Here is a 16429-nt window from a genome sequence, read left to right as displayed (position 1 = left end):
AGTAATTTGGATAGTCTGTTTTTTGTAGATGAAGAAACTCAGAATAGTTTGGAATCTCAAATGGGTGAAATTATTGATGAAGACTAGTAAACATTATTTATTTATCTAGTAATATCTAGTACATGTGGAATAATTGGGCCCTGCCAAATAGGAGCTAAATAGGAATGACACCAGATCTTACTAATTCATATTAAGAGGTAGAAATGTTTTAAATTTTAATTCTATAAAAAATTTAGTTTTATATCTTTCAAGTATATATTACATAATTTTTAGGTGAGGAGTTTGTTTTAGTCAGGTTTTGCATTGCTGCGGCCAAAAGACCTGCTGAGAACAATGTAGAGGAGGAAAAGTTTATTTTTGTCTCACAGTTTCAGAGGTTCAGTCTAGGATTGTCTAACTCCATAATTTTGGCAGAATATGATGGCAGAAGAGTGTGGCAGACAACGTGGCAGCCAGGAAGCAGAGAGAGGGCTCCAATCACCAGGGACAAAATATAAACCCCAAAGGCATGCACCACCCCCCAAGTGACCTGCTTCCTCCAGGCATACCCTACCTACCTACAGTTACCACCCAGTTAATCAATAACTGTGGATTAATCCACTGATTAGGTTACACCTCTCATAATCTTTTCATCTCTGAAAATTCTTGCAATGGGTCATGCAGGAGCTTTTGGGAATATCTTATATCTAAACCATATCAGTGTTTGTCAGGGAGCTTATAGGAGTTTGCTCCAGTAAATGGATAAGAATAATTCATAACACATTTAATTACTTGCAGATGGATAAAAATAAGGTGGTCAGAAAATCTAATTATTCTAGTCCGTTGAACATAAACTTTGCAGTACCACATAAATTAGCAATTTGCTTAATATGCCACTTTTCCTTTGCTTTCTCTGATCTATCACAAATTTGAAATGGACACATTATGAATTAACTAATAAAGTGTTTTTATAATACATTTATCTTCAAATATTCACAATATTAAAATTGAAAGTATCCAAATAATTATTTGCATATCAATTTCTTATATAGGCTGATAACATGTATATAAGTTATTACAAATCAGTTAACATCATTATGCATTGTAGTAACTGCCAAAGAGCACTATATTATTAAAAATGTATTTCTAGGTAATCAGCCAAATTACAAAATCCATTAACAGTTCTGTCAGTCTTGTATCTATTGTCAGCTGTCACTCAAAGGGCAAGCAGTTTAAATGTTGAAGATGCATTTTCATGTTCACACTGACATTCAACCCCAGGGCCATTCCACTCTAGGAAGGCTAAATCTCTGATTCTAAAATAAGAACCATCACGGGTCTTTCTAATAAGCTATTCTTGAGGGGTGTATAAGGATACCATTGAGAACTCCTTCATACAATTTCTCTTCCACTCATTTCCCATTACTCATTCGAAAATTCAGTTTGTAAGATACCTGCTAGCACCAAATTCTGCATCTGATCCTTGTTTGCCTAATGACAGATGTTTGTTAATTAGATGAATGAATAATCAATTGACCTGTGGTCAATTTATAAGACAGGCTTGTAATTAGTAATATATTTTTATAAATACCATAAAATGAGAGTCTAAAACCATGTACTAAAATTAAAGTATGTAAATTAAAGTATGTAAGCATTTTTCTGGCCTTAGTTCCTACTATGACTTCTCTTCATGATTGTCTCATATTTTCAGTGGAATAGAAACAAGATGATAACCATATTGAATTCACTCCGGTCTGCTACCACTTGTGTTCAGTAACTGTGGATCAATACCAATTTTTTTCCTTGGTTAGGATTGTTTAGGGAAACAATGAGAGAAGAAATGTGTTAAGATCCTGAAGAATACTGAGTTATGTACATTATTTTATATTTAGTTTCTCTAGGGAAAAATCATGAAGTAGAAAATGATAATATTGAGAACAACTCAGTCAAATTGTCTGTAAATGATAGTGTGAAAACTTGATTTTATTTATTTTTTTCTTGGTAAGTAATAATATTTGAAATCATGGATGTCTTTTGCTGTGATCCATCTTTGCATCCTACAAAGTCATTTATATGCTGATGAATTTAATACCTTTTGCCTTCATTTTTAGATCAACATCATTGGGTTACTTGGATGTTAGCAAGAAAAATTAAACTTCTGAAATGATTCATTCAGGAATAGAAATTGAGTATTTTATTACATTTCTCTCTAATGGATGAAAAACTAGAAAGGGTACATTTTTATCTATGAGAATCTTGCCTTTTATGTCTAAAATGTGTTTTACTATTGCTTGAAAGCTGTAATAAGCTATAATAAAGCTTTTTATCTCTCCCTGTGTTCATAAATGCTTGTGTGTATGTATCTGTAACAAGATAAACACCCACAAGGCTTGCATATGCATGTCTATTAATTTCTTTTTACTTCTGCGACTGGGATTTACAATCAAATACTTAAAGGAAGAACTGTGCAGTATAATGGAAAGATTATTTGTTCTTGACCTTGTCTCTAGCCTTATCTATACTTCTACTTTTACTAGTAAAATTGTATTGCTTGAAGGAAGTTGCCTGATGTCTCTGAACCTCATTTTTCTTATTTCTATCAATGATTTAGTTGGAATATAAAATCTCTAAGATTAAATTTAAAATTCTTTGATGAAAGATGCAAACTGACTTGCTATAGGGATGTTGCAAAGAAATATCTATTCCAGGCATAGGCTAGATGTTGAACACATTGAATGCACATTTGTTAAATGAAGTAATCCTAATCCTGTATGATGGCTAATTTTATGTGTCAACTTGACTGGGCTATGGTGTGCCCAGAAAATCATCAAACATTTTTTTTGGTTGTGTCTATGAGGCTATTTGTGAGTGAAATCAGAATTTCAATTGACATTGAATAGATATCAATTTTGTAATGTCAATTATCCAGTAAATTAAAAACTCATATGGAATAAAAAAGCTGAGTAAGAGGGAATGCCTCCTGACTGACTTCTTGAGCTAGAACATTGGTCTTTTTTAATCTTTGGACTTAAGCTGAAACATTAGCCCTTTTTGGACTGAAGCCTGCTAGCTTTTAGATACTTATATCCTTGGTTCTTCTAATTTTCAGGCCTTTTTATTTAGACTAGAACTGTGCATTGACTCTCCTGTGTCTCCACTTGCTAAATGTATATCTTGGGAGTTCTCAACCTTCATAATCTTTTGTGTATGTACCTTCCTCTATTTATCTTTTACTCTTCTGTTTCTTTGGCAAATGCTAATATAGCCTGTGTACCTCCAGAATTTCTTCTTCTCCATCTATATGCAATTAGTCATTAAGCTTTTTGAATTTAGCTACCAAAATATTTGTCCTCTTTTCAAACTGAATCTTACTGAATTAAAGCTTTTTTAAAAAAAATTTGTAAAACAGTACACAAAGTGTCTTGGGCCAAAATTTCTAAACTATATTTCATTATAAATAAGTAGCATTTTGTCCTAAGGAATTGTTTGTTTTGTGTTGGTTTGGTTTGGTTTTGGTCATGCAATAGAATCTAATGAAGTTAAGATATAAGATTATACCACAGGTTATTTAATTTCAGTATTCATCAGCTTTTAGTTGCCATGACTTAAATATCTGACAAGAACAACTTAGAGGAGAAAAAGTTTATTCTGAGTTTATTCTGGCTAATGACTTCAGAGTTCTCAGTCCATGGTTGGCTGAGTCCATTGATCTGGGCCCAAGTTGTACTAGTAATTCAGGAGAGAAAGAGAAGAAAGGCACTCCAGATGGAAAGAACATAATGAATATCATGGTGGCATAGAAAGGGATCAAGTTAGAGTCTAAATATGGGTAATGTCTCTCTTTTTCCTGGAAATGAGTCTGATGTCCAGCCATTTATATTTATGATGACTTTGGTTGCAAGTAACAAAACATTTAATTAAAAGTAACTTAAACAGAAAATGTTGTATGACCAAATGAGAAGTCTGAAGATGGGGAATTTCCAGATTCATTAACTATTTTGAGGATGTATTCATCAACTTGGGGCTTGCCCTTTCCATCCTTCCTCCCTTAGCTTGGTGACTTCTCAGATCTCTTCTCTTTGTTTTCACGGACGGGCTTGGACAGATCCAGTATCTGGTACTCAACAGAAGCCAAGTGAGGATGGGAGTTTGCTCTTTTGCATTTCTTTTTGTAAAGCCAGGAAATATTTTTCAGAAACCACCTTTCAAATCTTACTTGTTATATGTCTCAACCGTTGCAACTATTCAGTGGTTCATTCCTGAATTATCTGTGAAAAACAGATATAAAATTACCATGATTAATTTAGAACAACAGTCAGTCTAAAGGAATTTTTCACCTTAAAAAAACATTTCGTTTTTTAGAAAAGAATTAAAAAAGGATTATTTCAACAAAAAACAATATTAAAACCAAGTCACTGATAGTGTCTGTCATTCGAAGATGCAAGATTTGTGTTTTGCACTCAAGATTAAATGTTTGGGGTAAGCAAACATCCTAATGAATATTATCTTGACTTAAATTTTTATCTTCGAATAACTTCTGGTACTAAAGTCTGGTTGATAACTAAATCCAACAACAAAATAGCCAGCCATTCATGTATGGATCCTGTGAATTTTAATGTGGACTATCTGTATGTCTTGATAACATAGAACCACAATATTGAGTTCAGCGATATAGTGTGGCCTCCACCCTCACCTTCAGACTCCTTGGTGGTCTGGCTAGTGTATGATGGTATGATCTGGTTTGTATTACAATCTGAAAATGGAATTGATTGAGAAAATAATGTTATCTGCTGCTATTTTTCAACAATGGCACAGAATAAATCTCTTCTTTTAAAAATTGATTTACTGTGGCAAACTTCATAAATATTAGCAACTTATTAATTTCCTTTAAAAAAAACTTCTTCATTTTATATAAACCTAAAGGACAAAGAACTCAGTATCCTCCCTTGAAATACACTCCTGTTTGTGGTGTTACAAAGGTCAATTTTAACATTTGGTAGCTTTCCTGAATGGGATGCTCATTTCCAAGGGTAACTTTGTAATGAATATTAACATCTACACATATTCTCACACCCTTAGGATTTAAAAAAAAATGTTGAAGGCTAATTTATCCACAGTGAGGGAAAAACGAAGTTTCTGGGAGCAGGGGGTAGAAATCCAGCTATTTTCTTCTCTCCGTTATGTTCTGATATTCACATAGTATGGTGTTTTGACTTGTTAGGTTAATCCCTTCTGTTTATGACATTATTTCAGTACCCACACATTTCTAGTTCTCAAGACTTTTGTTCAGATGTTTGAGTCAATTATTGTAGCAATTCATCTGTGTATCAGGAAAAACTCTACCCCTTTTTCCTTTGGTGTCTCTCATTATAAGCACCCCCAACCCCCAACCCCATAACTGCCTGATAGAATTTAAATCACAAAATGGAGCATAAAGGGAGAGATCAGGATGTATGGACTTTGTGGGAGAAGACATATCATCGGAGAAGATCTGAAAAAGATATGAAAACAATAAGGACAAGAGACTTAAAACGACTGTTTTAGTGGGTGGATCCTTTGACTGGAAGACCTTGGTAACCATGGAGATACCTGGAGAAAGAGGACAAGGTTTTAGTCAACACAGGTGGTATTTGCTGGGAGAGCCTCCGTTCCCCAGTTTGAATTCATAATTTTTATTTTGAAAACTCAGGACAAAATTTTTTTTTCTCTTACATATTTACATCAGGATCTGTGGTCCCTCTCAACATTTCCTGCTAAAAGAAAACATGCAAAAAAGAGTGGGCACCAATAGTTTTTGAATTCTTTTCAACACTTTACCAGCATTTTCCTGTTATATTTTTAAAAATACTATGGATGGATGATTCTCTTGGAGTGAAAACCTACCAAGAATGAAGCAATGCACTGTGCAGGTTTTAGTTATCGTCTCATGTGGTCTTCCCCGAAATTCTGAAAATGTATGAGCCTAAATAAAAATGAAGGGACTTAACCTTACAGAGTTTGAGGAATTCAATCACAGTTTTCAAATGGTGGGACTAGGACTTGACCCCACATCTCTCACACTCCACAGCTTATCCTGGTTATTCTTTACCATCTTTTTTTCAAGGGCTAGATGAAGTTTAGAAAAATAAAGAAGGTTCAGAGAGCGTTAGAATGAATGTATTAAACCTGTGCATAAATACATCAGTTGAAAATACTAATAAGAAGAGCTATGCTTCCTTCTTTTAAGTAGTATGACTTTATTGTTCTTGCTCTCTTCTTGTTGGTTCTAGCCTGAAGTAGAAATTATTATATAACTTTAGCTTAAATATTTACATTTTGTTTTTAATCACTGTGGGCTTATTATACTCTGTTAGTGTAGGGTAAATTAATACCATTTTTTTTCTTTTTTTCTTCTTTGGGTCCCAGAGATTGTACTTAGGGCACTTGACCACTGAGACACATCCCCAGCCCTATTCTGTATTTTATTTAGAGACAGGATCTCACTGAGTTGCTTAGTGACTTGCTGTTGCTAAAGCTGGTTTTGAACTCACAATTCTTCTGTCTCAGCTTCCTAAGCACTTGAATTACAGGTGTGTGCCACTGCACTTGGCTGGTACAAACTTAAGGAGCACATATTAACACTATGTTTTACCTGTCTTCAAATGTTTAAATTCTCTCTTATTCTTTCCAGTAATGGGATTGAACTGAGGGGTACTTACCACTAAGCCACATTCCTACCCCTTTTTATTATATTTTGTTTAGAGATAAGGCCTCACTGAGTTGCTTAGGGCCTTGCATAATTGCTGAGGTTGGCTTTGAACTTGTGATCCTTCTATCTCAGCCTCCCAAGCCACTGGTGGAGTGAGTGCCATTGTGCCTGGCAAAATGTTTATATTCTTTAGCCTAATAATTCATCTTCTATATGTTTAGTCTAAAGAAACAATCATGTATTTCTCAAATTGTGTCAAAGATGTTTATTACATCATTATTTGCATCATTATTATAACTGCAAACATTTTAAATGGCCAATGAGAAGTTATGGATTGAATAATCTATAGTATGGTGAGATTTTGTGTGGCTATAACAGATCATATTTTAGAAGAAAAATCATTTGCACAAATGTTTAAAGCTATTCAGTAAAAATTTAGTTTACATAACAGCATTCACAGTATAATTCTGATTTTATTTAGGCTCATACAAATATATTTGTGAAAAATACAATGTGACTACATGTTAACTATAATTATGTGGATAGAAATATAATGGGAGATTTTAATTTCTTCTTGATTTTTTTTTCCAGAATTTACACAATAAACACATGCTGCTTTGTGGTCTAAATGAGTAATAAAAATTAAGATTTCGATTGACGAATTAAAAAATGCTTTCCAACTTAAAGTCAACAAATGAATCACACAAAGAATTGAATCCTTGAGCAGTTTTCGGCTCATCTTTTCCATCCTATTTTTAGTTTGGCCTAGACATTGCAAAATGCATGTCCTTGTGATTTTTAGCTCAATGCTTTTGTCCACAACTTGTATCAGATTTCTAAATAAACCACTTAAGAAAACACATCCATCCCTTAAAAATGTTTGAAGGAAGCTGCCTTGCATAAGGACAACAGAGGGTATTAGCCAAGCATATGAATCTCTAAGAAAACCTAAATTTTAATTGAAAAAAATTATGAATCCCAAGAAAGCTGCAACTCTGTCTTCCATGTCCACAATCAAAAAGGGAAATTGAAGTTGGGAAGTTGAAGGTGGGATTTCCACAGTGTTCATCAGAGTGTCATTCCTTGGCTTCATGCCACTTAGCCTGTCATTTCTCTTTGCCTCAACTCACTGAGAAATGAAGGGAAGGAAGGGGGATTTCCTCTCCCTTTTTCCTCAGCACCTTTCCCTCCCAATTGTTCTTTTAATCCATTTTTAACGGTAATATATGATCGCTGTGTGTTTATGTTTAGCTCCTCAATATGCTTTGTCCAATAAATAGTCCTATCGAGATGCAAGGTGGCTCTCATATCCAGCCACTGCTGTATTATTAGAATTGATATCTTGGGCTTATGTCTTACATCTAACTACCAGATTATGGATGGAAACAGAGCCTGCTTGCCTGGGCTTTCCAACCTTTTACATTAGGACAGAAACATAAAAGTGGTCATAAAGCCTTTGGCATACACGGCATTACATATTTCAGTAGGGATGTGAAAGAACATGTCTCTTTGGTTTGTTTTCATCACCTAACAAGACCAGTCTATTTATAAACAATGGTAGCAGATGCATTTTCCCCTAAGGAATATACCAAATTATAAATGCATTTAGACTGTTAATAATACCAGAAATTCCTTATGCAATGTGTAGTCTGTACTAACTACTGTGTCAAGTGCTTCATGTATGTTACCTCATTCAACCCTTACACAATCCTGTAAGCTGAAAACTATGATTATCACCATCCTCACTTTACAGATGAAAAGATAGACTTAGAGTGCTCAGCCCAGAGTTATACAGCTAGCAAGGGTATAGCCAGATTTGGAATATAGACATTCAGGCTCCACCGGCTTGTGACTGCTTTGGGGTAGCTAGTAAACTACACAATTGAGAAAACTGACTTCAATAGTAGCACCATCCCAAACATTAATGGAGGATGATGGAAAATGGAAGGCAGACAAGTTTAATGTCACTACAGGCTGATGTAAAAGGCCTGCAACACTTGAAAGATAGCACACTCTTCCCAGGGTTCCATATGACAAAATAGTTTACGTCCTTTAGGAAATGGTCAGCCAAGTCTTTGTGAGCAGAGAACCTTAGAAACTGGTCACCCAACCAAATGAGGACTGGCCATGTATTTTAGATTACGCCAACAGGTCTGGATCCAGACTACAATATTTTTGCAAGTGTTAAGCATCAGACTTGGGGTTTAATCTTTTGTTCTACTATTTATGAAGTGTATGACTTTATTTATTTGGCTTTTCGAATTTGTTTTTAGAGTTAATCTTGTGGAACTGTGCTGCTTAAACTCCTTCCATCTCTTCTGTTTGGTGAGTCAAATCAAAGCTCTTGAACACGGCTTATAAACACATGGAAAATCTTGTTCCTGCCTCCTTTTCCAGCTGCTCACAGCCCCTTTTCCTGTTTGCTTGGTCCTCTTTGCCCACATTGGCTTTTCACAAGTTCCTTATGCTTCACACAGTTTCTCTGTGCCTTTCACATTTGTTTCTTCTCTCTTCATCCTTGAGGTCTCAGTGTAAGTGCCTCTATCTGACGAAAGGTCTCCAACCCTGAATTAGTTTCCCATGCTTCTGAATCACCACCCTTATTTAAACTCACCATTATAGATTTAGACATATTATATTTTTAGTATTTATCTCTCCTATTATTGTGAGCTTTCTGTAAGTGCAAACTCCGGGCTCTGTTTGGTTCACCATTGTTTAGCACCTAGCATAGTGGCTCTCAGATAATATGCATTTGATAAATATTATTAAGTAAATGAATGAGCTTCATTATTGTCGTCTCTAAAAGGGACTCTCTAAGATTGCTATGAGATTTAATTTGATTTATTCACAGAAATTCACATATACACTGCCTATCCTCGTTCTAGTACATGAGTAGACCCTGAATGAATAGTAGTATTCTCCCCTTTTAACTTTGATGTTAGTGATGCCAGTTTGGGTTGATTTTAGTTTCTCAAACATCATGAGTAATGATGATAAACGATGGCTGGCAAAGATGCTTGTGTAGGGAAGTGGGAATTCAGGGAAGAATGGATAGACAACATGGATATAGGCAGAAAGGCACAAAAGTGAATGTAAAATTGAAGGAAAGGGGTTATTTTGATGGCTAAAACTAGGGAGCTATATAGTAGAGTTATATATAAAAGTCTGGAGAAAACACATTTGAATCAGACTTTTGGGGGTCTTGTTAAGGATTTCAGAAGAATCCGATTCAGTGGCAGATTTTGGAGTCATTTCCAAATTTGCTTGAGAGGGTATAGAAGTTTAGTGGGACACTTTTACTGTAGCAAGAAGGAAAAGAGGGAATATGACTTCCATTATCAGTAGGTTTATATAATTGGCCGTCATGATTTTTCCTTTGTTGATTTTTTCCCCCTCAGCACTTAAGTGCTGATAGTTTCCAGACTCTGGCTTAGTGTTATCTTCCCTTATTCTATTCATTCTCCCTAAGTGTCCTGTTTTCCTAATATAATCACATGATTAAACTAAACTCTTTTACACTTGTATCAATTTGCCTTCCATTTAGAGCATCAGCTTCAGGTCAACCTAGCCAGCACTTGTTAAAATTCCCTGAGTTATCTCAACCTTAATGTGTCTAAAATTGAACCCACTGTGTCCCAAACCAATGTATGCCTCATATCTGTACGACTTGGCACCAGCATCATCTGTTGAGAAACTCAAGTCAGAATCCTGGGAGTCATATTGAGGGCTGTTCCTGGGCTCCCAGTCCCTGTCCTATGGAATCAGCACAACATTCTACAGGTTTTTTTTCTTTAATCCCCACTCTTCTCCCTCCTCTTTCCCATCCTCATTAATGGCGCATCATTTTAAGACCACATTCCCACGTAGCCACGTTCCAACAAGTCTCATCTTTGGTTGATATTCTTTTCTTCCATTTTTTTTTCTGCTTTCAATAATTGCTTCCCAAAATGCAAATGTGTTTTATCTCTTTGCTAAAATTTCAGCTTCCGCTTTTCCCTGAAATGAATTCTAAAAAGCTTACACTCTTTATTGCAATCTCCAAGATGGATCTCTTCCCAGGAGAGGTTATTTCAGACCTCTCTTCTAGTGTCACTTTCCCCTTGGCACATGCCTCTGTTCTCAGCCCATACTTTTGTCCACATCTATAACTCTTTTAGACCCCATTTAAAATTTCCTTTCACACTTCAACCACGTAGTCATCTTTGTATACCTAGTGCCCAGGACAGTGCCAAATATGGAGCAGGCTCTTAATTAGTGTTTGTTGGAATAAATGAAATGAAAATTGAAAAGCAGAGTTGAAAATGGTTTTTACATGGGGAGTGAGTGGAAAAACTGAGCCAGTAAAAAGGTGTAAGAATAGTGATCAAAAACAAACAAAGAACAAAATAAGAAACAGTAGGCATTGAAATTAGAGAAAACAAGAATATCCATTGACAGTAAACAAGAAGGACAAGAGTGCAGAGCTTTTGTGTTTACCTAAATGGTTTCTAGAGAAGGAAGAAATCGTATGTGTCCAATATTGAAGAAGGCTCAAAAAAGGAGGGGTGAGAAAATATATTTTAATTGGATAATTAAAAAGTCATGGGTGGCTTTTGGGGGAAGAGTTTTCAAAATTAGTGGGTGGGAGATAGAAGCCATATGATCAAGATTGAGAAATGTGTGGTGAAGAGGTTGAGGCAAGAGGAACCCCAGAGAGGAGAGCAAAAGGATGCAGTTCACTTGGGAAGGTAGGAAGAGAGAAATAGTATTCTCTTTCCCTTCTATTTTTTTTTAAATTGTTCTAATTAGTTTTACATGACAGTAGAATGCATTTTGACATATTGTACACAAATGGAGCACAACTTCTCATTCCTCTGGCTGTGCGTGGTGCAGAGTCACACTAGTAGTGTAATCACACATGTATATAGGCTAATAAAGTCTATTGGTGTCCTCTTTTCTTCCCAAACGATGCATATATGAAAATTACTTCCTCTGCTTAATTGGGTAAAGTTAAAGAATGTGATGTAGTTACATCTTATACATTCCACTTTATACCAAGTACTTCTGACTCTTAGGGAAATATTAGGGTAACTGTAGTATGGTGGAAACTGGGTTTGGTCTGGGAAAAGTGATATACATACACACCCACCTCAGAGAGAAAGAGAGAGAAAAAAGAAAAGAGACACCTTTGTTTGTAAGTCATTTACAATTTTTGTAAAATTTTCAATTTTTCAAGGCATTTTGCAGATTGCAAAAGTCATATATATAGATGATAATTATCATAGTCATTTGAGAAAGAAAATAAAATCATGTGTAATTCCTCCATTCATCAATAACTGTTAGCCATATCTAAATATACTTATTGCACAAATTAATTTTGATCAGCATAACTCAGTCTTAAGATTGGATGGAAATATAATGGGTTCATTTATGGCAGAGGTAAGCTGTGTGGAACTTTTGGTAACTTTTTTTTTTCTGGATGGAAGCCCCCCGCCCCACACACTGTATTTTTCCTCTTGATGATTATACTGCTCGAATACAGTCTAACAACTCTGAAGAATTTATGACAAAGTTTTGTGACTAGTAAACTAAGAGTAGAGTTTCTGAGTTTAGTGGCAGAGAGAGAGAGAGAGAGAGAGAGAGAGAGATGATTGACCAATATGATTTGTTTGGTAGCAATTGTACAGAATGAGTAAAATTTTGGGTTTTCTCTTCCACTGAAATAAATCTAACATCCCAATGACATTTTTGTTGCAGTTTTCATTGCTAGCTACCTTCCATGAGGCCATAGCTCCTTTGGACTGGGTAATGACTTTTAAAGCCCGGTAGTTGGCCAGGGATTTTAACTAGGAACTCCCTAAAGACCCAAGGACAACCTGTTCTTAGGGTATTCTCAGCTGGCACAGGAAGCGAAGCCTCTACAACAAAAGCTCTTGCCATTTCTTGCCATATTTCTAGTTCAATTTTAGGGGGGCTCAGGATTTGGTCCTTTATTTAGACATCTGGAGAAATTTTAATCTGACCCTAGAGAATTTCACCAGGTTAGTAGAAGATAGAAAGCAGCCATATTGCACTGTACCTTATGGAGACTGTAACTTCAAAGCACCACTTTTTAGTGCTGGTTTGAAACCTGCCATGTCACCCACAAGGGGGAAAAAACTAGTGTGACTTCTAACACCCGCTGCACTGTGATATGGCTCTCTTTTTGTCTTTACAACATTCTCTACATGTCATGCCAGAAAAATAATAATTCTGTGAACCTTTTTACCCCCGATAAATGCTCACACAATGAATTTAATTAAAATCCCCTTTATCTATTATGTTGAAAACAAGGAATTAACAATATCCATTAAAATGACTATTACATTCACATCAAATGGATTTTTACACCTGACTGAAATGATAGGAAGGAAGCCATAATCATGTGCAGCCCAATATGGTATATGAATTTTAAACCTTGAGAAACCCTAAATTATTTTAATCTCCAAAGGTAATTATCATAAATGTCAGTCAAAACTTCTCAAGGCCTATTTTTGTTGAACAGAAAGAAACAAAGGAGACTGTGAAAGCTTGCTTTAAGTTTTACAAACTCTACATTAACTCCTCCATTACTGGTGGGCTGTCAACTTCATTTTTAAGTACGTCTTAGGGCCTGAAAGATAGTTTTAAGAAAAGATAACCAGGAAAGCCTGGTGAGTGGATTGCATCTTCTCTTAAATTTGAATTGCTTGGCTGATAATGCCAATAATTTTTTAGTTATAGCTTTAGAGTGTACTTTTTGATACAGCTTTATAAATAACTATAGAAAATCACTGTATGCTAATATTCAGTTTTCTATAATGAGTCAAGTTGTTCCTCCTCTGGGCACCTTCAACAGGTAGCATTCCAAAGCCACATTTCAGGTTGAGATAAGAAGTAAACAAAGGTTGTGATCTCACTTATGAAATCAAAGAGTGTATTTATCAAAACCAAACGCTATTGCACAGGTAAAATTTGTCTGAGAAAAGCGGGGAAAAAAATCTATTACTTCTTGAGAAGAGACCACCAAGTTTTGATTGAGGCACTATATTCAAAGATGATGTCAATAAGAGAGACACAATTTATTTTGGTTCTTCTTCAACAATATATTTACCCCCAAATTATGCATTCTAAAGCTCTTTTGGGGCTGATGCATTATCTAGGATTGGGGTGCGTTCACATCTTCTAGAGGAGAAGTTTTCGCACATTCCCCATCCCTTGTGACACCAATCATCACACAGCTCAAATTCCAAATTTCCATTAGAAACAAAGCAAGTCATTTAGAAACATCAGCCCAACTTTGCATAGCCTGTAAAGTTGTCTGAAAATTGTGTGTTAACCTGTTAGAAGTCTAGAATTGACCTTACACACCAGACAAGCAGCCTTGTTAAAATCCTTCTCACATCACAGCAACCCAGGGCTCAATCTTTATTCTTCTCTTGCTATTTTATTGCCTTATCTACTACTTGTCCCTTCTCTATTGTTGGAGAGGTCTGAAAGCCTGTCTCATCAAACCTGCTGCTACTCCATTATGTTTTTGAACAAATGCTATTATGTTGTCCTAATAACCACAGCTGTGTAAGCATCTATCAGTCTCTTTTATTGTGGTATAATTTCTATATATGAAAGTAATTTTCCCTCAGTGTCTGCTGATGATTCCCATTATTTGTACTGAAACATTGCTCAAATCTTAACCCTTTGGCTCTCATTTGCCCTCTCTTTCCCTCCTTTTCTCCCACTGGAGCAATTTTAGCCTTTATTCTGAAATACTATTTAAAATGAATGACATTCAAGCAGACTTAGCCCTTCAGTGACCAGAAAGGCAGTGTAAAGAGGACTGACTTACCAATCTTGAAAAAAAGTCTCATTTGATGCCTCCTGAGATATCGCTATCATCTAAATGTGGTGGTTGCCGTGCTGATGATACCATTGCCCTAAAGAGTGTCAAGGTGTTGACTGGAATCACAAGACTGGAAGCTGTCTTTGGACTGTGTTGCAGACATTGGTGTTTCCAGTGATGCTACTCAGATGGAAATTTATCCACACCAATGGTGTTTGGAGCAGAGGCTCATTCTGACCCTAGACATGGCTGTGAATAATGAGTGCCATTGTCATCCCAGTTGGTGATCTTACCAGTATTTCCTTGATGCCATACATTCCTGGAGAAGATTCTGGGTGAGACTCAGAAGCACAAGAGGCAGAATGGGGATGAATATCTGTTCTATTTCTTCTAGTTGGTAAAATTTCTGTATTCATAAATGAGGAAACTGAGGTTCGAAGAGGTTAAGAGGTATTACTCAGAAGAGACAGAGTCAAAATTTAAACTCTAAACCTCTTTTCATTGCATCTCTGGAGTCCAGCTTGGGGCAGCCCAACCTCTCTGAGTGGACACCCAGTCAGTTTTTGTGATGGCAGAAGTGTTGGAGTAATCCCTCTCAGGCACTCCACATTCAGACTCAGATAGGGTCATGCATTTGTGAAATGAATGCTGATAAGCTGTAGTTGTACACCAGTGAGCTGGAAGAGGTGTCCAGAGGTGACTCATTTGGAGCAATTGAGTGCCATAGCATCTGCAAATAGTGCTTACAGCCCCAGATTAAACCAAGGGCTTCGTGCCTGTTGTGTCATTAGCGATATCTGTTTGTGATGTGTGTGTTCATGCCTCTGTGTGTGTGTATGTATGTGTGTGATTAATGTTGTGGTTAGTCATGGGTTTAGCCTGATCCTAATTTTGTAATAAACTTAAAACATCATCAGAGTAAATGCCAAATTATGTTGGCTCTGTCTTCAAAGTTCTGAAATCTGACTACTTCTCACCACCTGTACTGTTACCATTTAAAGCTACCACCATCTCTTGCTGAGATCACTGTGAAAACCCCTGAATGATTTTCCACATACCCCTACTTTCTGTTAATTCCTAGGCAGCCAGAGTGCTCCATCTAGATCACAAATTAGATCATATTGTGTTCCCCATCAAAGCTCTCAACTGGACCCCACTCTTGCATTATTCATTCCACACATTATCCCTAAGAGCCTGCAAGCGTCTGCGTGGTCAGAACTCTGCCTACCTTCAGATCCATCCCATATCTCTCTGCCCTGGCTCTGCTCTCATCTCACAGGCTCCTTGATGTTCTCCACACACAGGAAATGTGCTCCCATGTCAAAATCTTTGCCCTTGCTCTTCCCCTGCCTGACAGCTCTTCCTTCCCTGGCTAGCCCTCTCATGTCTTTCAGATCAGAAAGGTTTTTCCTATTCCCCATCCCAAACAACCCCACTCCACACATTTTCCTTTTATCTCTGACTCTGATTTATGTTTCTTCATTGAACTTAATACTATTTGACACCATATTATAGAATTAATGTTTATTTGTTTCTTTTTGTTTACACTATTAGATGTCTTGCCTTGTATCAGATAAACTCTTCACTCTGAGTATATCTTTTGAATTTTTTTTTAAATAGCTATCTTGCCTTCTGGGTCTAAAGTACCAGATACATAGTAGGTTCTCAATAAATATCTTAACGGGGTAATGAATTAATGCAATTTATTAAAAACTTTAAGTGAATGCTTCTCATGAATGAGTTAGAAAGCATGTTGTTGTCAGAGCTCCATTATGCACTAACCAAATATTTAAAAAGTTAATAAGATGCAAATAAGGTAGTCTGTATTTGAGGAGCTCTTGCCAGAGGGGAAGAAATAGAGGTAAGCATGATGACAGAAAGAGGTAAAAGTGATGGGAAAAGTGAGAAATTGCCTGATCTGGTCA

General features: G+C 36.2%; 1 protein-coding gene across 10 annotated transcripts in view; it reads left to right on the top strand.

Moving 5' to 3' along the window:
* The window catches only part of DIO2 (iodothyronine deiodinase 2), a 231957-nt gene that overhangs the window by 149706 nt on the left and 65822 nt on the right, over positions 1–16429 (top strand). For 2 of the 10 annotated variants that reach the window (XM_081290481.1, XM_081290474.1), the window contains exon 5: positions 8941–8992. The exons of the other annotated variants lie outside the window; for them this stretch is intronic. The gene's annotated coding sequence lies outside the window, so the exon portion shown is untranslated. The remainder of the gene's footprint in view (positions 1–8940; positions 8993–16429) is intronic. 10 annotated transcript variants of the gene reach the window in all.

Source organism: Spermophilus citellus (genome assembly GCF_964194105.1).
Source record: "Spermophilus citellus genome assembly, chromosome: 4".
Classification (NCBI taxonomy): domain Eukaryota; kingdom Metazoa; phylum Chordata; class Mammalia; order Rodentia; family Sciuridae; genus Spermophilus; species Spermophilus citellus.
Note: the sequence above shows the minus strand (reverse complement) of the source record. Positions and strands in the feature narration are given on the sequence as shown.